This window comes from Amblyomma americanum, chromosome 3 (genome assembly GCF_052857255.1).
Source record: "Amblyomma americanum isolate KBUSLIRL-KWMA chromosome 3, ASM5285725v1, whole genome shotgun sequence".
Classification (NCBI taxonomy): domain Eukaryota; kingdom Metazoa; phylum Arthropoda; class Arachnida; order Ixodida; family Ixodidae; genus Amblyomma; species Amblyomma americanum.
In genome coordinates, this window is record NC_135499.1 from 77,258,874 (window position 1) to 77,286,487 (window position 27,614).

General features: G+C 46.1%; 2 pseudogenes; both read left to right on the forward strand.

Annotated features, from left to right (window-relative positions):
- The first annotated feature begins 17,324 nt into the window (after nt 1–17,324).
- Nucleotides 17,325–20,134, forward strand: LOC144123840 (uncharacterized; annotated as a pseudogene).
- A 260-nt stretch (nt 20,135–20,394) lies between these two features.
- On the forward strand, nt 20,395–27,017 carry LOC144123841 (uncharacterized; annotated as a pseudogene).
- The last annotated feature ends 597 nt before the right edge of the window (nt 27,018–27,614 follow it).

Here is a 27,614-nt window from a genome sequence, read left to right on the forward strand (position 1 = left end):
CGGGCGTTACTGCTGCGTGCCTGCGTTCGCGCGGCTTTCGTCATGCAATGCCTTGATGTTGTGTTCCTCAATGTTCCAACCATGCGAGAAACGGTTGGAGGATGATCTATTTTCCAAGAGACCAGAAAAGAACGCTTCTGTGGCTAGTCCGGTCCAAGCGTCAAAAGTGGCAACCGACGAACTCGTGTGTGTGTAGTGTAAGTGCTGCATGTTGGTTCAGTGCTGTTTCTGTTGTGATTTACCGCTTTTGCACGCTTCAGCGCCGATCCAGCCATTGCCCGCCGCTTGCCTGTTTGCATCCAAAATTGCATGGCACAATGTTTTCGCTCACGAAAGCGTACCAAACGTGCTTTAGGCGCTTCTGTTAATCAGAAAATAATTGCCTTTACTAGGCGCTTGTCAGCGAACCGCGGCCGGCATGAATCAAGGCACAGAACACGAGAACAAGCAGGGCACATAAGCTGTGGCAATAAAATTCCGCGAAAGTTTTGCTTCGAAGCCTTAATTCTGCATATATGTAGATATGCATTCACAACTGTTTTGTCAGTTACAGTCATCTATTGAGCAGAGATGTCTACTTTGAAAAAGTGCAATAATGTTCGCGTTCCCATGAACAGAAATAGTGGCAACTTTATTCTGTGTTTTCATAAGCACTGAATAAATCATTTCGTGTTTTCTTGGATAACGGTTAGTGTTCGTTTGTTTGTTTGTTAGGTAGGTTAGGTTTGGTTAGGTTGTTAGGTTAGGTTTGTTGAGTAGTTTTATAGAAATGTTAAATATCTTCAGTGGTTTAGAGTTCTCGCAAAGTTAGAACTACCCCGTAAAAACTATTAAAAAGCTTTAAAGGGCGTCGGGTAACCTCGGCGGCGATCTTTGCCCTGGCAAGGATCGCGAGGCTCTCAACTGATCAAATAAATTCCTCAGCCTTCTTCTCAGGGGTGAGAAAGTGGCTGAAGTGTACTAAAATTCAACAGACCAGTGATTAAACAATTTAGAGTTTCTCGAGAAAGCCCGCTTCTCTAAGATAACTAAAAACGCACGACCTATAAACAGTTGCATTATCTCCTAAAAGCACCGCAGGATGAAAAGGAGTGTATTCGTTATAAAACTGAGTAAAGTATTTTTTCCTTGCTTCTTCTAGTTTTGCAAAAGAGAATAAAATGTAGTTAACCGTAATTTCATATCCGCATTTGTCGCAAACAGGTTTATCTTGTGTTTTCAGCGGCAAATTGTGTGTGAGGTTCGTGTGTCCTATACGAGGCGGCAGAAAATCGGTTTCTTAAAACGTTCCCGGTGGGTGTAGGATTTCCATTCACCCATAATTGTTTTTACATTGTGTAGTTTGTTATTTACTTTCCACCCAGACTGCCACTTCTGTCTTATGTTACGACGAATTGAGTAATGCTATATTTGAACTGTATATTTACCTTCTTGATTTGCTCTTCAGGAGCTTGAGCAGCGCAGAAGTCTGCTCTTTCGTTGCCTTTTATGCCGATATGGCTAAGTACCCAGCAGAGTTTTATATTTTGGTTTGGTTTTGGTTTATGAGGGTTTAACGTCCCAAAGCTACTCAGGATATGAGGGACGCCGTAGTGAAGGGCTCCGGAAATTTCGACCACCTGGGGTTCTTAAACGTGCACTGACATCGCACAGTACACGGGCCTCTAGAATTTCGCGTCCATCGAAATTCGACCGCCGCGGCCGGGATCGAACCCGCATCTTTCGGGCCATCAGCCGAGCGCCATAACCACTCAGCCACTGCTGCGGGCTAGTTTTATATTTTGTTCTTCAGCTATGACTGTTAAGTTGTGTATAATGTCACCCAAGAGCGGATTGATTGCATGTCTAGAGTGAAGGGCTGAAAGTACACTTAGCGAGCCTGTGTATATTATACTGTTTGCGAGGTTCTCGTTCAATATTTTTTCTACGGCTACAGAGATGGCGCAGCATTCGGCAGTGAAGATGGAGGCACACTATGCAAGCCTTACTAGTTCATTCCAATTCCCTTGTGCCACTGCGCTTCGAACGTAAGCGCCTGTTCTTGAACCATCTTTATAAAAAGGTGTGAAAGCTCTGTACTTTCCTCGAGTGCAAGAAATTCTTGTATTATATGCTGTTGTGGAGTTTGTTTCTTCCGGACGTGTGTGAAAGTGAAATCGCATATTGCAGGGAATTTGTACCATGGAGGTAGTGGATATCGCCTTTGTGCATCACCAGGTAATGTGTTTAGAACGCCAATATACTCGCACAGCTTTTCAAACCACAAAATCAGCGGCCTGGTAGCATGAGATTTGTTGTTAAAGTGTACTCTAGATGGGCACTTCGCAGCGATTGGGTAACATAGATGCTTTTGCAGTGAACGGATTTTTAGAATGTATGAGCATGTCAGCATGCTACACCTGTCTGTGGTGGTTCGTTAGTTTCAACATAAAGACTCTTTATGGGTGACGTCCTGTATGCACCAATGGAAAGAGGCAAACCTGAATTATGCACTGGATCCAGGCGTTTAAGATACGATGGTCTCGCTGACCCATAAACTCTACATCCGTAATCTAAGGTCGAGCGAACAACAGACCGATAAATTTGTAAAACACATGTCCTGTCAGAACCCCGGAGTTTTCGGGAAAGTACTTTAAGTATGGTCCATGATCCAGAAGCTTTCTTTTTACAGCATTAATTTGAAGTAAGAATGTCAGGTTTTTTTCACAGGAATGCCTAGAAATTTTACTTTATTTTTTCTCGGTAGTTCGGTTTTGTTTAGATGTAACCTGGGGTCGGATTGTAGACTTCGTTTTAGTGAGAACAGGACTCCCACTGTTTTCTGTGCGGAGAACCGGAATCCATTTTTGTCTGCCCATGTCTCTAATTTGTTTATTGTTAACTGTGTTTGTCTCTTGCATGTTGCTACATTGGAGGATGCGCAAGCTATTTGAAGATCGTCGACACAGACTGAATGCATCATGGACTTCGGGATTGTTTTGTTAATGGAATTCATCTTTACAATAAACAATGTCGTGCTTGGAATACACGCCTGAGGCACCCCCTTCTCTTGAACGAAGCTCCTGCACTGGGTTGATCCTAGGCGTACTTGAAATGAGCGGTCAGAAAGGAAGACTTTCATGCAGTTCCACATCCTGCCGCGGATACCTAGGTCCCCTAGGTCGCGGAGGATCCCAGACCTCCAGGTGGTATCATACACTTTCTCCATATCAAAGAAAACTGCAAGACAGTGCTGTGTCTGTGTAAAAGCTTCTCTTATTGAGTTTTCGAGGCGCACTAGATGGTCAGTTGTTGAATATGCCTTGGATATCAAGAAATTCACGGGATTTAAGAATAAATGGTAAACTTATATTAAGAACACTTTCAAATGATTTCGCGAGACAGCTTGTGAGGGCTATCAGCCTATAGCTACAGGGGGAAGTTGGTGGTTTTCCAGGCTTCAAGAACGGCACCATGGCGGTTTTCTTGCAATGATTAGGTATTTTTTTTCTGTGAATATTTTATTGAAGAAATTGAAGAGTGCTTCCATAGCAGGCTGGGAAAGACGGGCAATCATTTCGTAGTGTATCTGGTCGTGTCCTGGAGCAGTTTTTTTTTTGCGGGCAGAGAGTACTGTTTTTATCTCTTCGAGGGTAATTAGACTGTTCTATGTTTCACTTACTGCACCACTTGTTGGAAGCCTGTGTTTTTCAGTTATGGTTTTATATTTTAGGAACTACTGGCTATAGTGTGAATAGTTTGAAGCCGCAGCAAAGTGCTCCCCCAATATGTTTGCCTGTTCTCCTATATCTGCTTGTGCACCAGGTATTGTAAGAAAAGTAACTGTGAAGGTTGAGTAGCTAGCATTAAGTTTTCTAACTTGCTCCCGCATTTTCTTTGATGGGGTTGAGCTGTTTATGGAAGATACATATGCTTTCCATGATGCTTTCTCGTCATTCCGCCGAACATACCGTGCTTGCTCTCGCCTTTTGAAAAAATAAGGTTCACGTGTGAAGGGTATCTGCGAAAGACTCCCCAGGCTTTATTTTCTTTTTTGTTGCTCCTTGCATTAATGTGCGTACCACACTTTTGGTTTTGGCGGACCACTCCTGAGGATTTAGGAATTGATAGATGTGCGGCAGTAAGAATGCATGTTGTAAACATTTCATTCATTTCCTTTATACTGAGATTTTCTCAAGCAATATTATCTAAACTGGCCTTTTCTGTAAACAATTTCCAGTCAACTAACTGTAACTTCCAACGCTGTGGTTTGGTTGCTTAGACAGCTGGTGAAAATAACAGGCTGATTATGGCAGGAAGGTGATCACTCCCGTACAGGTTATCAAGAACATCCCATTTAAAATCGGTAAAACCACTTGGTGAACAAAAAGATAAATCTAGGCAGGTCATTTTCCCACTGCGTGGAGAACAGTAAGTGTTTTTACCTGCGTTCAGGAGGCAGACATTGTTGCAGAGGATAAAATATTCTAAAATCCGCCCTCAGACGTCCGTTTACTTATTTCCCCAAAACGAAGAGTGCACGTTAAAATCCCAAACTAAAAGATATGGTTCGGCAGTTGAATTAAAAGTCAATCTAAATCTTGAAGTGCCATGGATAAGTGAGATTCAATGTATATGGAACATATAATGTTATTGTTTTAAAATCGAAGACAGTGACAGCAACGGCTTCATATGAGGTTTTAAGGTGGAGTTGCCTAGTTGCAACACCCCCTGGATCACAACAGCGGCACCTCCTGAGAGCCTGCTTGAGTTCGCTCTGTCGCAGGGAAAGACTTGGTGCTTTTTAAGAATATTTTTTTGCTCTGGTTCTAGGTTAGTCCCTTGGAGACAGAGTGCTACTGGAGAGAATGAAGTTAAAATATCTACTATGTCAGTATAGTTCTTTAACGTCCGCGACAGCTCCATTGAACTAGAAATGCCATGATTGTAGACTAGTTGTGGATAACTTTTATAAAATAGGTGGGTGGGCCTTTTGGACCTGTTATAGAGACTTTATCCCTTTTTTACGCTCGAGAGAGCTTTGCCAATTCTGCGGGGGCGAAGGAGGACTTGCGTTCATCACCTCACGAGAGGTGCTGGAGGACCGCGGCCAAGCAGCGCGTGTGTGCGTTTCAAACCTCCCTCGATGGGGGGAAGTCGTGCGGGATGCCGTCCCCTGGACCGGCGCTCCCTGCTTTGGTATTGGCAGGGCAGCTTTTGCCGTCCCTGCCTGGGGCGTGGATGGCCCTGCCAGAGGCTCGGTGGAAGTGGCCTTGACTGGTGCCGGAGTGCTGTGTGGTGCTACACCCCTGCGCACCACATCAGCGAAGTTTGGTTTTGCTTTGAAGGTGAAGGAGAATGTGTTCGTAAGCGCGAAGCGGTTTCTCGCTTCTTTAAATGAAATGTTTTCCTTCGTTGTTATGGTGATTATCTCTTTTTCTTTCTTCAAGGACGGACACGCCCTGGAGTACGTGGCGTGCTCCTTCGCCGATTGCGCAGCGTAGTGCTGCGTCGCATTCCTCATAATGGTGGTCCATCGAAGCGTCTTTCGCGCTAGTTTTGCGGCCGCAGCAGCTCTGTGAGCCGTTGCCTCTGACAATTAAAGCATTTTCGCGGGTTAGGGATGTAGTGTATAACGTTCACTTTAAACTATCCAGCATCGATGGTTTCTGGTGACGTGCTTGTGCTGAAAGTCATGACGAAGTATTTGGTATCTATTTCTTTGTTCTCTTTGCCGATTTTTATTCGGTATACATCTGTCACATTTTGGTCAGAGAGCCCTTCCAGCATTTTTTTCTCTGTGAGATGAAGAAAATAATTTTCTCAGATGACGCCCCGGACAGTGTTAAGTCATCGATGTGCTGTTATGGAGACCGGGTTGTCCCCTATAGAAGCAATGTTTGAGAGTTTTGAGCACTGGATGCACTCGGGGAGTTCAAGGAGAAGGTCACCGCTGGCCATTTTTGAGACCTTACAGCCAGGTCCCAAGTATCGGTCAAGCATTTAGGGGCAAGGAATTGAGATATTATTCTGGCTTGTCTTTCATACTCCGACTGTGGACAACGTGAAACTTCGCGAATGCTTGTTTCTTTATCGAAAAAAAATATGCTACTTCGTTCCGCCCACTCTTGAGAGAGTGGTCTGGTTTTGAAAGGGGGAGCCATAAAAAAAATTAGTTATTCGGTCATGGTGCCAGCCACCAACCACGGAGTCCAACAAGGGCAAGGGACAGGAACTTTAACGCAAGTCCTGCCTACGCCAGCTGTACAGCTCAATTATAACCAGATATGAAGCAACTCAGGGTAGTTGGTCACACAATGTTAACCCTCGCCGCCAGGAAAAAAGGAAAAACCGAGAAGTGAGTAGGTTATAGGAGAGTTGTGAGAAAGAGGTAGGAAAGTTAAATGCAGAGGGCAGGATAGGAAAAGGCAACTGCTGATTTTCCCCGGTCGGGTCAGGCCGGAGGTGCCGTCTACATGAAGCTGGGGCCAAAGTGGTGTGTTGCCTCCGCCGACGGGCCTTAAAGGTCAAAACACTCGGCATCGGCTCAACCGCTAGGATCCCCTTTTCCCAGGACACGGCGATGCCACGCACGGCTAGGCGCGGGTGCTCGGATCCGTGGGGATGCACTGTTCACTATCATCCCTTTGTGGGGATGTCCCTGCGGATGCTCGGGAACCCGTGGTGTCGCCACTCCACAACGCCTGAAAGCTGCAGACGCCCGCCTGCGGGGTCTTCTCTGACAAGTTAATGTGTTTATCTAGGTATAACCACGCGAACAGGCCAGTTCTTGTATATTATTACCGTTGCTGATAATCTGTTTCTTCAAAATATGGAAAACCAAGAGGCAGTCATTGACCGCGTCTCCTCAGTTTTCTTAGCCATGCATTGTACTCACTTGTATTTGGACATTCATAACTGATAACTTAAAAAAGAATACCAAACAAGCTTGGACAGAAATCCCCGTGCGTCTCAGCAATTTTAATGAACTTGGTAGTTTGAAATTAACTACAAAAGAAGTGAATCGAAATAAATGCTTTTAATTGAGGGAGGTGTGGTCTAAAATAAATTTTGAAACTCTCCCCCCTTTTTCCAGCAGTGGATATTGTCACTTTGCAATCGTTTTTTTCGCCTGTAGATTAAACATCCGTATAAAGGACGCCACCAACGGGTCTACCAATACCCTCTATGGTATGCGGAATACGCGTTTACATAAACGTCATCGAGATTTAACTTATCTTAAAAGCGGCTCAAAAAATTTATTGCATGCTCCTATACTTAATAACGGTTCCCTTCATTGTAATCTATCGCAAACCTCGGTAAATAAACGTCTCAAGGATTTTTTTTCCTCTGTTTCTATAGGAGGATGGTCGCTGGACCCGAGTAAGCTAGCTGACGACACAAATTTATGTTGGGTTGGGGTGCTGTTTCGACGCCCCAACGGCGGCAGTTCATAAGAGATAGGATTGCAACTATAGCGATAGATTCTAGAGAAGCTTCACTCACATAATTGGCGCATATCTTGCATACCCGCTTACGTTTGTTACCGCGACGCCTTCACGTTGGCTGTTTGTACCGTTCTTAAAAGCAGGAGGCTCTCCAACAAAATTTTGTATTCTATTCTCATGTAACACAAAAGCGCGCCGCAAGCGTCCTTATTTTCCTTATTTTGAGAGCCCGCGGCAAGCGAGCAGTCCTCCCCCCCACGAGAACGAAACCTGCATGCCGCGGGCGCGAGAATGGCGGCCGCCGTAGCAGGCGACGCAGCTGTCCCCACCCTGAGCGGAAGCCCGGAATCGAGGCACCCTACGTAGTTCGCATCTCTCGCTCCATCTCTTGGCGCTGCGGCGGACCTTACCGCATTCGCATTTTCGGCGGCTGCCGCCGCATGCCGGGGCGACTAAGACTCGTCAAGCAGGTTTGGTGGCTCGTGCTCCTAGGGTATGCTCAGGGTTGCCGTTGGTGGCTCCTTTGCGACGAATTTGTTACTTTACCACCCAATCTGGCAATGAATATTTCGGGTTAGGTCCTTGGCTAATTTGTGGGTACATTGGATTTTTATTTTGGCGCATTTAGTCGCGATTTTTTTTATTCGCAACATGCCCGCCGGCGGGGATGGTGCGCATCAAGGCACCACTCCACGTGGTTAGGTTATAGAGAAGGCTCCATGCTCGAGCGGCTCGACTATTCGCGAATGCTCCAATCCATGTGGCACCTAGCCGCGCAGGCAAGAAACGGAGAGTGGAGGTACGACGGCACACTCCCCTCGCCAGCCTAATGGAAACAAGTGAGCATAAACCTCATAGAGCTGTAAAAACCGAAAAAAAGGGAATGGGAAACCATATCTGCACTGTTCCGCTGTCGGTGTCAACAAATTGACACATCATTTCATAAATCATCTTCATGCGGAAACGATCGGCGCCGCAGGATTGGCCGTATTCATATTGTGCTGCGATCTGGAAAAAGTCTCATCGACAGCATTATTTGCGCCAGTTCTGGTGGTACGATTTCGTGTCTCCTGTAATCTAATATAGATTACTAAGGTGCGAAACTCCTGCGCAGCTGTTCTGCTCATACTCGTCTTTGCCAACCCAACGTCGGCACGCATAAACTGCAACAGCCGGGATAAGAGCACACTTCATGGTAATGCTTTTAAGTTAAAGTTATCGCTAAATGCACGCAGAGAAACAATTCGTGGTTGTAGGCTTTTATTGCCGCATCTTTTCACAACGGGTAAGTGGCACCGGGCTCCATATTGGACCGCGCGCGTTACTGCGAGCTGCACGATCGTTCGCGTATTCGGCGCCGCTCACAGGACTGTAGATTTATGCCGCCGTATTTTTATTGCGTGGACTTCGAGGAAACAACTACCGGCCGACACAGCAACCGGTACACAAGTGCCTTCACATACACAAATGCTCCGCGAAGGGCGCGCGCCTAGGAGCCTGGTATAAAGCGGCGATATGCGCGCTGGAAGGTATGCGCTGGTGTCGTTGGCATGGAGGAGCTCCATCTAGATTTGATGCGTGTCCACATCAATAATCCACATGCAGAGGAGTTTTAACATTCATACCAAGCCAAACTTCCTTCTCACCAGAGCAGGATTTGGCCAGCTTGGTGTAGTACTTGGCCACAACCTTCTATGATCAAACCAATTAACCCTCGGCCCTCAGTCCCCAGCGGCTGCGGAGCAACTGACCACGGCGGCGCTCAGACCTGTGACGCAGCGAAGGGTGCTAAAAATCTCTGGCTCCGAACAGGCCGCCATTGGAATCTGAACCTGGCAACGTTTAACGCTAGAACTTTATCTAGTGAGGCTAGCCTAGCAGTGCTGTTCGAGGAACTAGCGGGAATTAAATGGGATGTGATAGGGCTTAGCGAAGTTAGGAGGACAGGTGAGGCGTATACATTACTAAAGGACGGACACATACTGTGCTATCGCGGGTTAGAGGATAGACGAGAACTAGGTGTGGGATTCCTCCAGACGCGATCCTTCATGACGCCTTACCTGTTGTCAAAATTCTACCCCGGTGAATACGACCCTGCATGTACATTATGTGGTGATTTAGCCACTTAAGATCACGTATTGTGGAATTGTAAAGAGGAGCCGCCCCCGAAATCTCTAATACAGGTTCCTACTCTCGAGCAGTCGGAGGCCGTGTTGGTCAGCTCAGACTTGGGAGTTCAAACCCGGGTCATTGAATGGGCTACCCAGGTCGCTGTCAGCCGTGGACTGATAGCCACCTAGCACGGATCGTCTGCATTCTGCCTTTTCTGACGAATTAAATGTTTTCCAATCAATCCTCATGAATAAGGATGTAGCTGGCAACGTAGAGGATTTCTATAGTATTAACGAAAGGGTAGCAGCTATAGTAATTAGGCTGAATAGGATGTACAAGCTGAAAGTGGTGCAGGCCTACGCGCCCACATCCAGCCATGATGACCAGACCGTTGAAAGTTTCTATGAGGACGTAGAATCGGCAATGAATAAAGTAAAATCCCAGTACACTGTACTGATGGGCGACTTCAATGCGAAGGTGGGCAAGAAGCAGGCTGACGACCACGCGGTAGGTGACTATGGGATAGGCTCTAGAAATAGCAGGGGAGAGTTATTAGTTTAATTCGCGGATAAAAATAATTTACGGATCATGAATACCTTCTTCCGCAAACTAGAAAACAGGAAGTGGACCTGGAAGAGCCACAATGGCGAAACCAAAAATGAAATCGATTTCATATTATGCGCTAAACCTGGCATCATTCAGGATGTGGCCGTAATCGGAAAGGTGCGTTGTAGCGACCACAGAATGGTAAGGTCTAGACTTAGCTTAGACTTGTAGAGGGAACGGAAGAAGCTAATGAAGATGAAGACCATTAACAAGTTAGCCGTAAGAGGGAAAGCACAGGAGTTTAGGGTAGCGCTGCAAAACCGATATTCGGCTTTAACTGAGGAAGACGATCTTGATGTTCATACAATGCACGATAATCTGACATCAATAATTACGGAGTGCGCAGTAGAAGCAGGCGGTAGAACAGTTCGACAGGATACCGGGAAGCTATCTCAGGTGACGAAAGATCTGATTAAGAAGCGCCAAAGCATGAGGGCGTCTAACCCTACGGACAGAATAGAAATAGCAGAGCTTTCGAAATTAATAAACAAGCGTAAGGTAGCCGACATAAGGAAGTTTAATATGGAGAGAATCGAGCATGCTCAAAAGAACAGAGGTAGCCTAAAAGCAGTGAAGAGGAAACTAGGCGTAGGGAAAAAAAAGCAGATGTATGCATTACGAAACAAGCAGGGCAATGTCATTAGTAATATGGATAAGATAGTTAACGTAGCCGAAGAGTTCTACAAAGACCTGTACAGTAGCCAATGTAATCTGAGCGTTAATGAGGAAGGCAACAGTGCACAGCAATCGTCATCCCGCCAGTAACGAAAGATGAAGTAAAGAGAGCCTTAGAAGCAATGAAAAGGGAGAAAGCAGCTGGGGAGGACCAGGTAAAAGCAGATCTGTTGAAGGATGGAGGGGACATCGTGCTAGAAAAATTAGCCACCCTGTATACGCAATGCCTTATGACCTCGACTGTACCAGAAGCTTGGAAGAATGCAAACATTATCTTAATTCATAAGAAGGGAGACGCCAAGGACTTGAAAAATTACAGGCCGATCAGCTTATTATCTGTTGTCTACAAAGTATTTACTAAGGTAATCGCTGATAGACTTCAATCAACCGAATGATCAGGCAGGCTTTCGTAAAGGATATTCCACAATAGATCATATTCACACTATCAATCAGGTGATAGAGAAATGCGTAGAATATAAGCAACCTCTATATATAGCTTTCATTGATTACGAGAAAGCATTCGACTCAGTGGAAACCTCAGCAGTCATACAGGCATTGCGTAATCAGGGGGTTGAAGAGCCTTATGTGAAAATACTGGAAGATATATATATAGCAAGTACAGAGCTACTATAGTCCTCCATAAAGTCAGCAATAAAATTCCAATAAGGAAGGGCGTCAGGCAAGGAGACACGATCTCGCCAATGCTGTTCACCGCATGTTTACAGGAGGTATTTCGAGGCCTGAATTGGGAACAGTTGGGAATAAGAATAAATGGAGAATACCTAAATAATCTGCGATTCGCTGATGACATTGCCTTGCTGAGTCACTCAGGAGGTGAACTGCAAGTCATGAATAATGAGTTAGACAGGCAGAGCAGATCGTTGGGTCTAAAAATAAACATGCAGAAAACCAAGGTAATGTTGAAAGCAAGGGAACAACAGTTCACAATTGGCAGCGAGAGCCTAGAAGTTGTGACGGAATACGTCTACTTAGGGCAGGTAGTGACAGCTGATCTGGATCATGAGAGGGAGATAACTAGAAGTATAAGAATGGGGTGGAGCGCATGTGGCAAATTCTCGCAGATCAGGAGTGGCAGTTTACCAATTTTCCTCAAGAGGAAAGTGTACAACAGCTTTATTTTACCGGTACTCACCTACGGGGCAGAAACGTGGAGGCTAACGAAAAGAGTTCAGCTTAAGTTAAGGACAACGCAGCAAGCCATGGAAAGAAAACTGATAGGTGTAACGTTAAGAGACCGGAAGTGGGCACAGTGGGTGAGGAAACAAACGCGGGTTAATGACATCCTAGTCGAAATCAAGAGAAAGAAATGGGCTTGGGCTGGGCATGTAATGCGAAGGCAAGATAATCGCTGGTCCTTCAGGGTAACGGAGTGGGTTCCAAGAGAAAGTAAGCGTAGCAGGGGGCGGTAGAAGGTTAGGTGGGCGGATGAGATTAAAAAATTTGCAGGCAAAGGGTGGATGCAGCTGACAAAGGATAGGGTTCATTGGAGAGACATGGGAGAGGCCTTTGCCCTGCAGTGGGTGTAGTCAGGATGATGATGTTGATTATGATGAACTTCCTGTTAAAACCTGCTAAACACTGAATAATCAGCCATACATTGCCGGCTAGCAGCAAGTTAGCCTAGAAGGATGTCAGGAATTATTTTCAGTAGTTTGGCACATTATTGTAGCAAGGAATTCATGCCTGAGTGTCCTCATGATAGAGACATTTTGTTCATAATGATATGCTTGCATCCGACATACTTCACTTGATATTATTACTTCCTTCACTAGTCTCACTTATTTAGAATACTCCTTCATAATCCTAAGTAGGCAACAACAGCAAATGGTGCGATGTTCCAGCTTCGCCGATTAATAAAATGGCAAGATCAGGGAAAAAAAGACATTGCAGCCGTGCGGCATAGCCCATAAGCATATGTTACGGCTTGCCCTACAGTGCAGCATACATCAAATGCAAAACTTGATCACACACATACACACGGTAATTAATGTAGGTATTGGCTGCTGTGCAATCACAGACTTTGCACTGGCACTGGAACTGGGATTAATGCATTATGCCTTCACTTCGAGCTGACGTACACATCAATATTACTTTAGAATTTTCAATGTTCGCACCAGTGTTCTGCTGCTTCAACCGCGCTATCGTTATAATGAGCTTGGACTAAGAAGAAATTTTCTTGTTTTTCATCAGTAAGCGTACTCACATAGACACTATGCATGGCATATCTTTTTAATATAAATCAAACAAGAATGGCACACAAGTTTTCACTTCGAACAGCTGTGCCAAACACACGCTACTCTTTCCTAGTTTTTAGCAGTGATTGAACAGTGCCATTCAAAATCAGTGATGTCATTCCAACCAAACACGACAGTAGAAAAAGAAACGTCACTTGTGTTTACGGTAAGTGCGAAGCGGCTTTTATTCTTGACAAAATAGACTGCCGTCTTATGGCACTCAAATCTCTCAGCGATTCCAAGCACTACTTCACAGCAGTCACAGATTCACTTGCAAAACATTATCGCAATTATAAAATCCGATTCTAGAAAACGCATATCAATCTCCACCAGCAGTATCCACACAACAACGGTAAACATTCATGCACAGTGAAACCTCAAGTGAATAAATTAGAGAGCACCAACACAAAAACAACATGTGCATCCTTGCAGATCTCCAGCTACAGAGTACACACATTAACTGGTTTGAAAGCAATAAGCTGGATTTGCAAACTGACCTTAAAATGTGGGTGGCAATAAAGTTATATGGGCTTTCGTTAAGCTACATGAAGCCTTCTTGACGACATAAGTCATTCTTAAGTTATGAAGCCAAAACAAAGCTCACCACATACAATGCGTGGTGGACATGAGTTTGTTTAACAGGGAAACAGGCATTCATTCTGGTGGTATTTCAGCCTATACTGTAAAAATCTAACTCTTATGTGAAGTCTAACCCTAATTTGCAATTTTTCTATACCACGAAAAATTTATGCACATTTAATAATGTGTATGCATACTATACTAAGGTGCAAGATGGCGAGTGACGATTTAATATTTTATGAACCACCTTTGTAAAAGCCTGTGCAAACTAGGAATGTCCAACACCTTACTTTCTGTAAAAGCTGTTACATAACTTGTGCCAGCTATATTTCAATTGTCTTTCAATGCCTGAAAAGCAGTAGTCCCATAATGCACACTATTAAAGCAAAAGTAATTAGAACTGCAAAAGGCAAAGTAGCCTCTTTTATATGGTGTTCAGTCGAACTGCGTCACCTGCCTGCCGTTCAAGTTATGCTTCATAAATTTTAAACACCGCTTACCTGAGAAACAGACAATGCCATCAGTAGAGCAGCCTATTAAAGGGAACTGGTGTGAAGCGACACCTGTCTTGCAGGTCTCAAGTCCATGGCTCTATTTCTTGCCATTTGTGTATGAAACAGACTAACATCTTTCGTGGTTCAAGTAACAATGGCTAGGGTGCAGATAGGTTTGCTTCTCAGGAGTTGAGATAGAAATGAATGCAGTCATCCTTCGTTAATGAGGGCACCTTGGTTTCCGAGCGAAGGTGTCTAATAAGCGAGTCGTCCGTAATAAGGAATCATGAATGATAACAACAAAAAATATTTTGAAAATTTGTTTCATGATTACCGACTCTTTCTCAGCCCAGTGGTGGGCAGTGAAGCGAAATTGGGCAATCTTAGCAGCTCAGGTGCTTTATACTGGTCGCCATTTTATTGGAAATAAAACGGTTTAGGTTCAAGCATGTTAGATGCACCTAGTCGTGCATGAGACACATGATAGGGCCTGTTAATGCGAGGAAGTATCTCGTACCGCGACTGTTCACATCCCAAAAACTCTGTACACACTGGGATGACAACTACTGAATACGGTGTGGCTTTCAACGAAGCATACAGATAATTCTTTTCCGCAGACAGTCATACAATAGGGCAAACGGTAAGGCGTGTCGACCTGGCACCTTAACACTCTGGCACTTTACCTTCGCTGGTGTTCTGTACTCAATTAAAAGGGGCGGGATATCTAGTGGAGGCACTCGATTTTGTTGTCATCGCTGTCGATATTTACCGGACAAAAATACATGGGTCCTGACGGGCTCCGTAAATTTTCACCCTGTCGATTCTCCGAACATTGAGCTTCCATATTAACGAGGCGTAAATAGACCGAAACAGTTTGGTCCCAGAAAAACAGTCCATAATTTGTGTCGTCCATGTTAACGGGGGTCGTATTAACGGGGCACGACTGTAAATATGTCATGTGAATTTTGCATGAGGAGTAGTTGCACAGACTACAGATGTATACGCGATACTTGCTGGGAAGAGGACATTTCGATATTTAAGCCACTCTAGAAAATGTTTTTCGTAACAGACCCTATTTGTGTTTTGGCAACTGCTTGTGCGCTGGATATTTCACATACATGCTTCTGGATGTCTTCCAACCTTCTGCGTGAACTCTTTAGCTTGGTGCCTAGGCACCTCCAGCCTAGGCACCTCCATCCCAGTAGTTGAGCATGAATGACAGGCCTTGCACTGTTGAAAAAAAACATCAAAACAGTGAAAATCATTAGCTGTAAAAGAAAGAGCAGTAGGTCTGCAGAGATTGCATAAAAACAAAATTTTGGGTGAGGATAGCCTCGGAAAATAATCCTGGCGTGTAACCTGTGTTTTCCTCGTGAATGAAAATTAAAAGTGCATACAATTCCGATAGCTGCAAAAAGTGGCTGGCAAGCGAAATCCGTGAAAAAACTTAATCCTTTATTTCATCATCAGAATATGTGAAGTTTCAGAAACGTAAATCAGCAGATTATGCGCCCGTAGGCCCATGTTATAGACAATCTTCTTCTGCTTCTCTGAGCTTGTCTCGGCACGTATTTCTACGTACTGACTGTTGCGTCAAATGGGAAAAAAAATTCCCTCGGCCTAACCGCCCGCTAATTAGCGCTCAAAATTCGTACAAAGGTGGTATTTGGCGGTCAGTTTTGTTTTATGTTAGTTTGGGTGGAGAACTTGCATGATTCGGTCAAAATTATTCAGAAATCTTCATCGTCTCTGGTGGTGGCGAACCAAAACTGCGAGCTTTCGCAGTAATGAAGCCGCTAGCGCTACCATGCACCCTCCAGACAAACGAGCACTCTACCGCGTAGGAAGGCTGCGGAGAAACTCGCGGAAGAAGCGCAAGGTATGGGGAAGGGGGCAGTTGCGCGCAAGAACGTTTTCAATGCCCTATTTTGAAAAATAGCCAAGAAAGCATTTTCAAGCCAACCGCGTAGCCGCTTTATCCCCTTCGCGTTTCGCCGCAGCCTAAATGGCCTCCTTTTAAAGCACTCAACCCAAGCTGCTCCGCAGTCGATAGGTAGCTTGCCCGGCCCACCACCCAAGGCGGAGAATTTTGAGTCTCAGCTCAACCATTTCACTTTTAAGACTAATTGCTTTAATTCCTTCAGTGTCGTCACGACCGTTCGATCAGTGATGATAATCGTCGCACCGCCGGACTCCTGGTTTTTGCCACAAGCGGACCTGCAACGCTATGGGGTGAAAACCACGCGGACATGTGTGGCATGACGTCGGGATATGAGCGGCACGGTTTCCGGGGATGGTGGTGGTCGGTGAATTCCGGAATGAGCAGACAGCGTACAAGCATTGTGCCCGTGATGCAGTCGCCTCAGGCACTCAAAGAATACTCAGAACGCTTGAACTGAAATACAGAAATTTATGGACGCTTCAAGTGATTCAGGCTTAGGGAATGGGTTATTGTGCCATATATTTTGTTCGCCTGCTGTGCACCAAATCTCCCGCCGTTTTGTGCGGCTTGCCTCATGCCGAAAAATTGATGATGGCCCAGCTCTGTTAGGACAGGATATACGTAGCGTAAGCGCGGCGACATCTGTTTCGGAAGAAATAATATATGAAAGGCGCGCATTCACTACATGCGCCTTTATTCGCGGTGAAACCTCGAGCCGTTAAGGCGGAGCGGTAGCTTATTCGCGTAAAATGCCAAAGGCCCTGGTTCGATGCCCAGCCTCGACACAGGTTTTTTTTTTATTCAGCGAGTGCGGGGGGTTTATGGTTGGCCACGTGGTCGGTCACATGGTGCGGAGCAGCTGCCGGCGACGCCGCGCCGTGGCTGGTCACGTGGTTAGTCACGTGGTTGGTCACGTGACCAGTCACGTGGTGCAGTTTCCAGACGATGCGCAGACCGGGGAGGCGGTGACGGCTTGTGGTGGTGTTTGGTACTCTGAACTATTCTGGGGAGGAGGGTACTGGTCCCGACAAAGGAGGATGTATACAGCTTGCTGGAGTGGAGAAATAGCATTCAACACCTCAACTAAACTCAGGGCGCGCTCCGACCGAACCTGCCCGCCGCCATCTTACCAGAGGGAAAAAGCGCGCTCGGCGCCGGCTGGCGCTGCTGTTTTCGTGAGTTGGTTTGCAGTGAAAGTTGACGTGAGGGGCATGTAAAGACCATCGATTTGATCATGGTTGCCTCTTGCGTTGCTTACGGATGTGTGAACAGGCTGAAGAAGCTGATGCTTAACAGGCTGATGCGGAGCGGAGCCTGCAGGAGCGGGCTGTTCGCCGTGAAAGTGGCATGCGAAAGATGGAGATCGCCTTTCCTGTGTGCATTTCGTGCCGGAGTGTTTCGACCGCACCGGACAGACCAAGCGACTGCGTGCGGGTAGTGTCCGTGCTCCCTGCGTTTCCGGAGCACGTAGAGAAGCCTGTGAGTATGCAGAACATTGATCCATCGCGTTTCTCGCGTGATGTACTTGTTGCATTACGGTTGCCGAACTCTAGCGTCAGCAGTCTCATTTTCGTTGAAAAGAAGTGATCGTGATAAGCCGGACAAAAATCAACACTGTGCGCCCTGCCACCTGCAACAGCGAGAAATGCGACTGAGTTTCTCGAACTCATTAGATCGTGGATGTAGTTTTCATAAGTCATTAAATTTTTCATTGTGAAAACTAATGAAGGGCATTACCTTTGAATGACATTCGATGAAAATTGCGTCAAATTTGGCGTCTGGCAGGGTCGAATCTGCTAGGCTGTAACCATGACATTGGATAGAGACCTTTATTATGTCTAGATTATGCACAGCTTCACTTTTCTCATTTTTTTAGGACTCAAAGTACGAAAACTGCTACTCGTAACCGTAGACTGCAGATGCGGCTTCAGTTAGCAAATGTGTTTAACAAGCGTGCGTGGGTGGTGACATGATGGTTTATGGTGGTTTAAAGTCCCAAAACTATTCATGCTATGAGGGACGCCGTAGTGAAGGGCTCCGGAAATTTCGACCACCTGGGGTTCTTTAACGTGCACTGACATCGCACAGTACACGGGCCTCTAGAATTTCGCCTTCGTCCAAATTCAACTGCCGCGGCCAGGATCGAACCCGCCTCTTTCGTGTCAGGAGCCGAGCGTCATAGCCACTGAGCCTCCGCGGCGGCTGGTGGTGACATCAAGAGATCTAATTAATATGCAAGCTTAGATACTAATCCAAATAAACAGTAATGTTTTGAAAAGATGCTTTTGGCTAAAAGTGAAAATAACATGCATCCGCCTTTATGAAGCAGTAAGTATGAGGTAGCAAATAATAAGGCAGAGCTTCGCAACTGCTCTGAATTTTTTCTGACTTGAGACTCATCAGAAGTACCACCAGCATCAAATAAAACGCGAAAAAGGCAACCGAAACGAGAGCACAAACAATAACAAATATTAGCGGCTGGAGAGGAAATACAAGCGTGGCCTGTTAACACTTCCAAGGAGCGGTCTTTACGCCTTCGATGCGAATATCAACCGCTCTAGTAATTTGCCTCCCTAGTGTAATATCTTAGTTTTTCAGTCTGTGTTTCGATTCTCTTGTCCGCCTTTCATTTGACGCTGATTGTACCTATGGTGTCAATTTCAGGTGAAAAGGAAGCGTCCAAGCCACAAGCATGAAGACACCCAAGCCAGTAACTGTTCACGAGAGCATGAAGAGTCTGAAGCTGAAGAAGAGCCACCTGTGTCTTCACCCACCAAACAATGGTAGAAAGAGAAAGTCAGTGCCTATGAGGAAGAAATAACTCAGTTGAAAGAGAAAGTTAAAAATTTACAGCAAACGAAGCGAAGACTGACAAAGAGAAACGAGACCGCGCAAGAAATTAACAAAGAAATCAGAGATGTAAAACTCCTTTCAGAAGAAGGATCACCGATGTTCACATCTTCATTTTCAAGTGATATTCAGCAGCTTCTGAACAGAGTGGACAAGAAGCAAAAGGGTGTATACACACGAGAGCTGCGCGCGTTCGTGCTAACTTTGCATTTTTATTCCCCGGCCGCGTATGACTACGTCAGGTCCGTATTCAATGGTGTCCTTCCTTCACAGTGCACACATAGGCAATGGTATCGCTCAGTCCGCGAGGCTCCTGGCTTTACAGATGAAGGGTTTTGCTTCCTTGAAAAGTTTGCACAGTCACGGAGTGAGCCATTCTACTGCGCTCTGATCGTGGACGACATGGCCAAAAGAAAACATGTAGAACATGTGGGAAACAAGTTAGTTGGGTATGTGGACTTTGAAACAGGGCTAGATTACGACAGTGTTCCTGAAGCGAGAAATGTGTGTATGTACATGATTGTTGGTGTAAATGTCCGAATCAAGATGCCTGTCGCTTACTTTTTGATCGACACACTCACTAGTGCGGAGAGGGCGAAGCTGACTAAGCAGTGCATTGACAAGCTTGAGTCAGTGCAAGATAATGTCGTCTCTCTTACATTTGATGGTGTCTCCTCTATCTTCACTATGGCGAAATGGTTAGGCGCCCATATTCAACCGGGTTCTCACCAGTTTTCTACAAGCTTTGCAACCCTGCTGATTGTACCAAAAACATTCAGTTTATCTTAGATGCCTGTCACATGATTAAGCTTGTGCGGAACACGTTGGCAACTGTAAACCACCTGATTGACATGGAAGGAATTCCCGTGAAGTGAACTTATATAGTAGCATTGGAGGCATTGCAACGTGGAGAAGGGTTGCGGCTTGGAAAAAAGCTCACAAAGGTGCATTGCGAGTGGGAAAAGCAAAAAATGAAAGTACGATATGCAGTACAAGCCTTGAGTGCTTCAGTTGCTGACACCTTGGACTTCTGCGAACACGTGCTCAAGCTGCCATAGTTCAAGGGTGCCAGTGCAACGTCTAAGTTCGTTAGGCTTTTTGATCACTTGTTCGACATCATGAACTCTCGAAACCTACTTTCAAGGTCCTATAAGACATCTCTTCGAATGCAGAATGAAGGCTTCTGGAAGCTAGTGTTTTCCGAGGCCCGTGCCTACATAGAAGGTGTAAGAGATATTGCAGGACATCCAGTAATAGAATGACTGAAGAAAACTGGGTTCGTTGGATTTTTGGTGTGCATGACCAGCACAGAAAAATTGTCCGATGAGCTTGTTGGCAAGGATCAGCTGAAATACTTGCTTACGCACAAGCTTAGCCAAGATTACGCCGAAAACTTCTGCGGGTCCATGCGTGCACGGGGTGGTCATAACAACAGCCGAACCGCCACACGGTTCATGGCTGCATACAAGCGTTTGTTAGTTCAGATAGAAGTGACTTCATCGAGCTCTGGAAACTGCTCCCAAGGCATGGTCTCAAATCTAAATTCAACATCTACAGGAGCTTTGGTGGGGAAACCAGCATGCTTACTGATATGCACAGGTCATCAATACAGCAAGCCGACGACCACAACTATACCCATCGCATTGACTGCCCAAAAAGCCTGTAAGCTTTTATCGGTGCTTTAGTGCCGTACAATGCAAGTTTCGTTGCTCGGAAAGTTCGTTCAGCGATAACGTGTGAACTGTGCATCGCAGACCTGCACTCGGATGAGCTGGCACCATAAATTAGGCAAAAGAGCCAAGGTGGACTTATTTCACCATCACAAGATGTCGTTGGCCTGTGTGAAGAAGTTGAAAAGGGGCTGCGATGGCTACAGGCACAACATGATACTATTAAATTGGTGACAACGAGATCAAAACACCTCATCCTTGAAGTCCTGGTCACCTGCACAGAAAAAAACTGGTTCCAGAAAGTGGAGGACCGCATACTTGACCTTGATCCACTTGATAACCACATTTATATTTTGCGGAAAAAAATCGCCGAAGAAAATGTAAAAGTGGGAATACACCTCATGACGAAAGGACGAAAACGTGAACTGATCAAAAACAAAGTGAGACCACTTTTGTCGGGGGTGATTATTTTTCAATCACCAGTAGGGTATTTGTCATTATGTTCTTGACTGTATGTAAGATTATCTCCTCGATTTTTGCGCAGTTAAATTGACTTCTATTTATTTCTTGGCTGCTGGTTGATGGTTAAGAAATGTCTACAACTAGAACCGCACTTTTGCATTTCTTTCTAAATGCGAGCAGCTGCATCAAAGCTCGAGCGCGGCTCCGCAACGCTTTTCTCCTTAATATTTGCACAGTTAACCTGTCTTTTACATGGCAGTTGGCTGCTAGTAGATGTAAAATAAATATGTATAACTAAAACCACTCGTTTTCGTTGCTCTGAAAATGCGAGCAATGTCATCCGCAGCACGAAAAAGCACAAGCGCGGCAGCGATAAGCTTTTCTGCTAAAAACTTGAACTGGCAAACTGCCTTGTACTTGGCAGTTTGCCGCTGGTTGACGACAAATTAGACATTTAAACTAGAACCGCTCATTCGCGTTGCTTTGTAAACGCGAAACAGCGTGGCTCCGCAAAACTTTTCTCAATATCTCCGCAGTTAAATTGCCTTCTTCACGCCAGTTGGCTGGTGGTTGACGGAAAATAAACGTTTACAACTAGAGCCACTTGTTTTCGTTGCTTTCTGAGTGCGAGCACCTTCATGAGCAGCGCAAGAAGTAGAAGAGTGGCTGCGGTCCGCTGTTTTTGCCTCCGCAGTCTGCGCTAGACTTTTCTCCTTAACATTTCTGCAGTTAAACTGCCTTCGTCACGGCAGTCTGGTGCAAGTTGCTGAGAGATTACCGTTTACAACTAGAACCACTTGTTTTCATTGCTTTCTGAATGTGAGCAACTTCATCAGGAGCGCGAAAAAGCAGAAGCGCGGACAGGCGCGGCTGCGCGCCGCTGCTTTTTGCCACTGTAAGGTGGCCGCCACCCGTTCGGCGCGGCTTCACCCTTGCCCATAGGCGCGTATAGGCGGCTTCCACTCCAGCACGTTTTATATATCCTCCTTCGTCCCGACTTGTGTTGACGTTGACCCTTTGGGCATCGCTCTTGGGGACCAGGGGAGGGGAGAAAGGGATGTGGGGGCGAGGGACGAGGGAGGTTGTCGCCGTCGCTTCCGTTGAAGTTCCTGCAACTGGGACCCAGTCGCCCGCCAGCTATGCACCCTGTGGCGTCACTGCTCCTCGCGCATGCGCAGCACGGCTCTCCGGGAGCTACGCGACACTGCTGAACCTCGGCCAGTGTAGCTTAGGCTGCAGAAAAACAAACAATACAAAGTCTATGCTATTCTGTTCTAAAGGTACGACAATGCATTAATTTCTATTTTTAGAATTTCAGGCTGCGGGCATAAAACAATACTGGACTACAATTTTCCTACATGTTCCATTCTATGAAAATCTCTTATGGAATACTCACTCCGCAGCACATAGAACTGTAGTAGCGGAAAAGTTTAGTCAACCTGGTGCAAATTCGCTACTTTGACAGCAGCGCACACTCTGACAGAACACAATGAAAAAGAGAGGCAGCACCAGCGCTGATGGTGCCCTTTTCGTTTTTCTGCTGTCAAAATGTGCGCTGCTTTAGTCGTCACTTGGCACTGACCTCTCCCGCGCATTAGGCATCTTAAATACACTAAGGTGTTATCTTAGGCTACACTTAAACCACAGCTTACTCCTTTATACAACTTTTGACCATAAAGTTCCGAGACGGAGTACGATAAAAAGACTGCTTCTAACATTGAAATCATTTGTGCAGCACCCCTTCGAAGTAGTCTGCTTTCCAGTCTATATGTGGCTTCCAACGCTTCTTGAGGTCTTGGAAACAGATGAAAAACCCTTCTTTTGGCAGGGCTGTCAGCTCATTTGTCGTGGCGCCTTGAATGGCCTCCACGCTCAGCATCCGGCGACCCTTTAGGGCTCTCTTCACACGAGGAAACGGGAAAAAATCGCATGGGGAGAGGTCAGGCGACTATGGCAGATGGGGAAGTACAGGAATGCTGTGCTTGGCGACAAATTGTGTTACGCTAAGAGTAGTGTGCGGCCTTGCGTTATCGTTGAGAAGGCTCCATTGTCCAGATGCCCTTAAGTCAGGGCGACGGCATCGCATTGTATCAAGCATGTGTTGGAGCACGCGGATATAAAACTCCTGATTCACCGTCTGGCTTTTTGACACGAACTCGTGATGTATGACACCTCTGGCATAAAAAAAACTATCATCATCGTCTTTGTGTTGGTCTTCTGTCGCCGCAACCTTCTCGACGCCGGAGAGCTTGTGGATCGCCATTGGGCGCTCTGCCTCTTTGAGGATCGTGTTGAAAGCACCGTGTTTCGTCTTCATCAAAGATGCTGTCGACGAATGCAGCATCCTTCTCTGCCTCGGAGAGCAAATCAGCGCTCACTGATCCCAGCGTGTTCTTCTGGTCGTGTGTTCGACACAAGTCTGACATTCAGCTTCGTTTCCCCAAGTTCTGAAGTAAAATTTGGTGGCGTGTTGTCTTACTAATGTCGAGAGCATCTGATAGCATGCGGAGTGTAATGATGCGGACTTGCTGTACGATTTCCCTGATCCGAGCCGCGTTGCTTTCAATCCGTGAGGTTGAAGGGCGCCCCTGCCTTGTATTGTCTTGTTCCGACGTTCTCCCCGAAACGAACCTTTTGTGCCACTCGAAAACTCACGCCCGCGATAATTTCTCGTTGCCGTAAGCGTCACGAAGGAGTTCATACGTCTGTGTGGCAGCCTTGCCAAGCTTCACACAGAATTTGCTGTTTACACGCAGTTAGAGGTGGACGTTCCTCTCTCCACATCCACTTACAGTAGAATGCGCAGACGACTAGTGACAACGTATGGATGTATGGATAAGGCTGAACCCTTTAAATCGGGCGGTGGCTCAAGCCATCTAGCCATGACTTATGAAATTTTACTCTTGGCTTGATTTTAGCCAAAAAATCAGATACCGTTCGCTTTGTTACTTCTACCCGCTTAAAATCTACTTTCCCGTCGCTGTCATTAAACCCAAATGGCCTGGCTAAAGCAGCCCCGCTGATTTCCACTGTAGGGTGAAGCCCTTTACAGTAAAGTGTCAAGTGTTCAGCCGTTTCCTCCCCTTCTCCGCACGCAACGCACAACGCGTCTATCTCGTGGTACCTGACTCTATATGTCTTAGTCCGCAAAAACCCCCTTGACCTCAAACAACAAAGAGCTTCCCCTACAATTATCATAGCTATTTCCTTAGGAAATTTCCTGCTTAAATATCCTGTACGTTCCCAGTGCCGATTTCTTCAGCATCTCTCTTTTCCACAGAGCACTCTGTTTCTTTAACCTTTTTCTTAACCAGTAATTGCCCCTACTGCTGTCGAGATATTTGTTTGTCAATTTTCTAGTTCGGTTTCTCCATTTCATGTCAACATTCCGTATGTACAGGTATCTGAAAACTTTCCTAGCCCACTGCTTTTCCCCAATTTTTCTGAATCGTTTGTCGAATGCTACCTTATTGCTAGCTTCTCTGCTCTCGAACAACGCCCATCCCATATCACCCTGTACCGCATGATTTTATTTATCGCCATGTGCTCTCAAAGCTAACCTCCCTACGCCGCGTTGTTTGATTTCTAACCTTGCTTCAACATCTGGTCTCATGCACAGGACCGCAATACCGAATGTCAGGCTAGGAACAATCACCCCTATTCAAACTCCTCTTACCACTTCATACCTACTTTAATTCCACAGTGCCCGATTTTTCATGACAGCTACATTACTACTAGGTTCATTCATCACATACTTTTCTTGCTCTGTCAGATACTCAGCATCGTTATTTATCCGCACCACCAGATACGTGTACCCATCCACTACTTCTAGCGTGAACTCCTGTATTCTATGCTCGCCGCACTCATTAAATATCATGACTGCAATTTTTTCTTTACTAAACTTGAAACCTAATCTATCTCCATCTGTACCACATATGTATATCAACTTCTGCAAATCTTCTTTGTTGTCAGCCATTAGCACTCTATTATCCGCGTATATTAGTCCCGGTAATGACTGCTTAATCCATTCCCCTTGCTTGAAAATTTTACATGTAGGTTCATCTAGCGGCTGCCACAGGAATTAACATAAATAGCTCGGGTTAGCCCGAAAAGATGGCGCTACACATACCCATCGACATTTGTTCTGTGGAATCATTTCTAGAGAAGAAAATAAATTAGTCTCGAAATTTTACGGACAAAAGTTGCCAATTCACGCCCTAGCTATTCCTTACTTGTGTGGCTAACCGCGACGAAATCAGATCGCCATTACGTACTGTCAATCTAAGAGTAATGCGTGCTAGCGCTAGCCTGGAGCTGCCCGATAGTTGTGCCCACCTCTTCAAATCGAACGGAATACTCGCAGTGGGTAAAGTCTACGAACGAAGCCTACCGCCAACATCAGACCAACAAAACTGTATTTTGGAACAGAATGCCAGGAGAACAGAAGCGCATAAGATTAACAGACTACTATAACCAAGCTTCCGCTCGAACGAACTACGAATAAGAGGCATTAAGCTATCGGATACCGGATTTAATATACAGCTATTCAAGCACTCAGGACCTGTTGGCAAATATTCACTCATTAAATAAGGCAAAGAAAATATTGAAAGATTTTTTTACAATATTACTGCTTCTAATAACCAAAAATTTCCTTTCGTGTCTCATGCTCAATCATATTATGTGTATATGTTAAATAGTTTTTTTTAGTCCATGTGCTTGGGGGAATTGTATATCGAATTTTGTTTTTGTGCGTGCGCTCATTTAAGTCATCAAAAAAATACAGGCGACAGGAAATTTTTTGTCCCTTTTGATCAGTTCGTAAACTGGTGGTTATATTGTTTTGACGTGTTCTTGATTGTCGAAACCTGTTTGTTCCAAGGCGGCGTGACCTCCTCATGCAGTTCGCTGCCTTTTGTCATGTCCCTCAAGGCATTATTGCCATGAATATATAAATGAGAAACAAATATAGCGCTGGTGGTTCAAATCTCCCGGAGTGCTGTGTGACTTGATGAATTCTGTGTTTGGAAGCGGATGAACCTTGATAAAGGTGATATCGAGAACGCAGCGCAATACGCTTGAAGTATTCACGCCGCCGCCGGTCTGCGCAGCATGCACAAACATTTAAAACGCTTGCACAACTGTCATTTGGACCATCGACAAAAAGGCATACTGAAATGATTTTTTCGTGGAAACCATTTGAAAAAGCCAACTGGCAGTGAAGCAAAGAAATGACGCTTACTTTTTGCCGCTTGGCTAGCAGCGTAGGAGTCAGACAGGTTCTTGCTCTTCCACGCTCCTCCCGACGATGCCGTACCACCACGGAATGAACAATACAGGAGAATTTATTTACATTATTTACACATTTGAGCTACTTTGCTGCCGTCAGGATGCATCCTCTCGTCTCGACATCCACCATCAGCCTGTCCCGTTCTTCTCTGTCGTATCTCCTCTCTTCCCGGTCCTCCTTTCCAGCTTGCCCTCTCTAGTCCTTGCTTCCCCGCTGCTCCCTTCGGTCGGCTCCTTGTGAAGGCATCTTCTGCTGGTTGCCTTAATCTGACGGTCGTTACGGAGGCCGCGCGCAGACTTTGGTCTTATCGGGTAACAACCTTCTCCGGCGTATTTCGCAGGGGCCAGCATCTCGCCCTGGCCGTCAACCGCGTACCCGGCGCCAACTGCCGCCACCTCGGTCAGTGCACGCGGCCGTTTCTTGGGCGCGCTGGATCGCCCGCGCGTACGCGCACGTAACCGCGGTGTCCTTGTGGCTGCCGTTCACCTTCGGGCCTTCGCCGTCTGCCAGGCGCTGGCTCCTGCCCCAATTCACGCCGCTCTGGGGTGTCTCCCATCCGTCGTTCGAGCCGCGCGAACCTCCACAAAAACCACCGCTTGTTTCACTCGCGTCCGGGGCGAGCCAGCAGACATGCCCGACACCTCCACCACCACTGTGATGCGTGACATCTTAGAACGCAGCACACTTTACATAGTTCAGCATTCTTTCCCACGGTACTCAGCTAGGGTCGATAGCTAGTGACCCCGTATCCGAGACACCATGAAAATCCACAACAAGCGAACACACAAAACAAAAGAAAAGGGCCCTCTAAGCCCTTACTCATCGCCAGGAGCTATGGAGCTGGCGCTACGCACCGCGATAGTGCGCCAGCGTTGGCGTTGAGAGACCCCGCCTTATGAACGATCATCAAACTGAATCTCTGCAATGCCAATGCCCATCTCGTCAGGCGGGCGCTCTGAGGCGAAGTCAGAGTCACGAACTTCAGCGGGTTGTGGTCGTTGACCACCTTGATTGCGGCCCCGAACAACCACGTTTCCAGGCGATGGAGAGCCCAGATGATCGCGTAGGCCTCGCGTTCGATTGTTGCCCAGCGACACTGAGTTGGGCTTAACTTTTTGCTCAGGAATGCCGCTAGGTGCTCCCGACCCTCGGCATCGGTTTGCGACAGACAAGCGCCCACAGCGAGCTCCGAAGCGTCTGTAGCGAACATATACGCTTTGCTGGAATCGGGAGCGAATAATACAGGCGCCTTCGC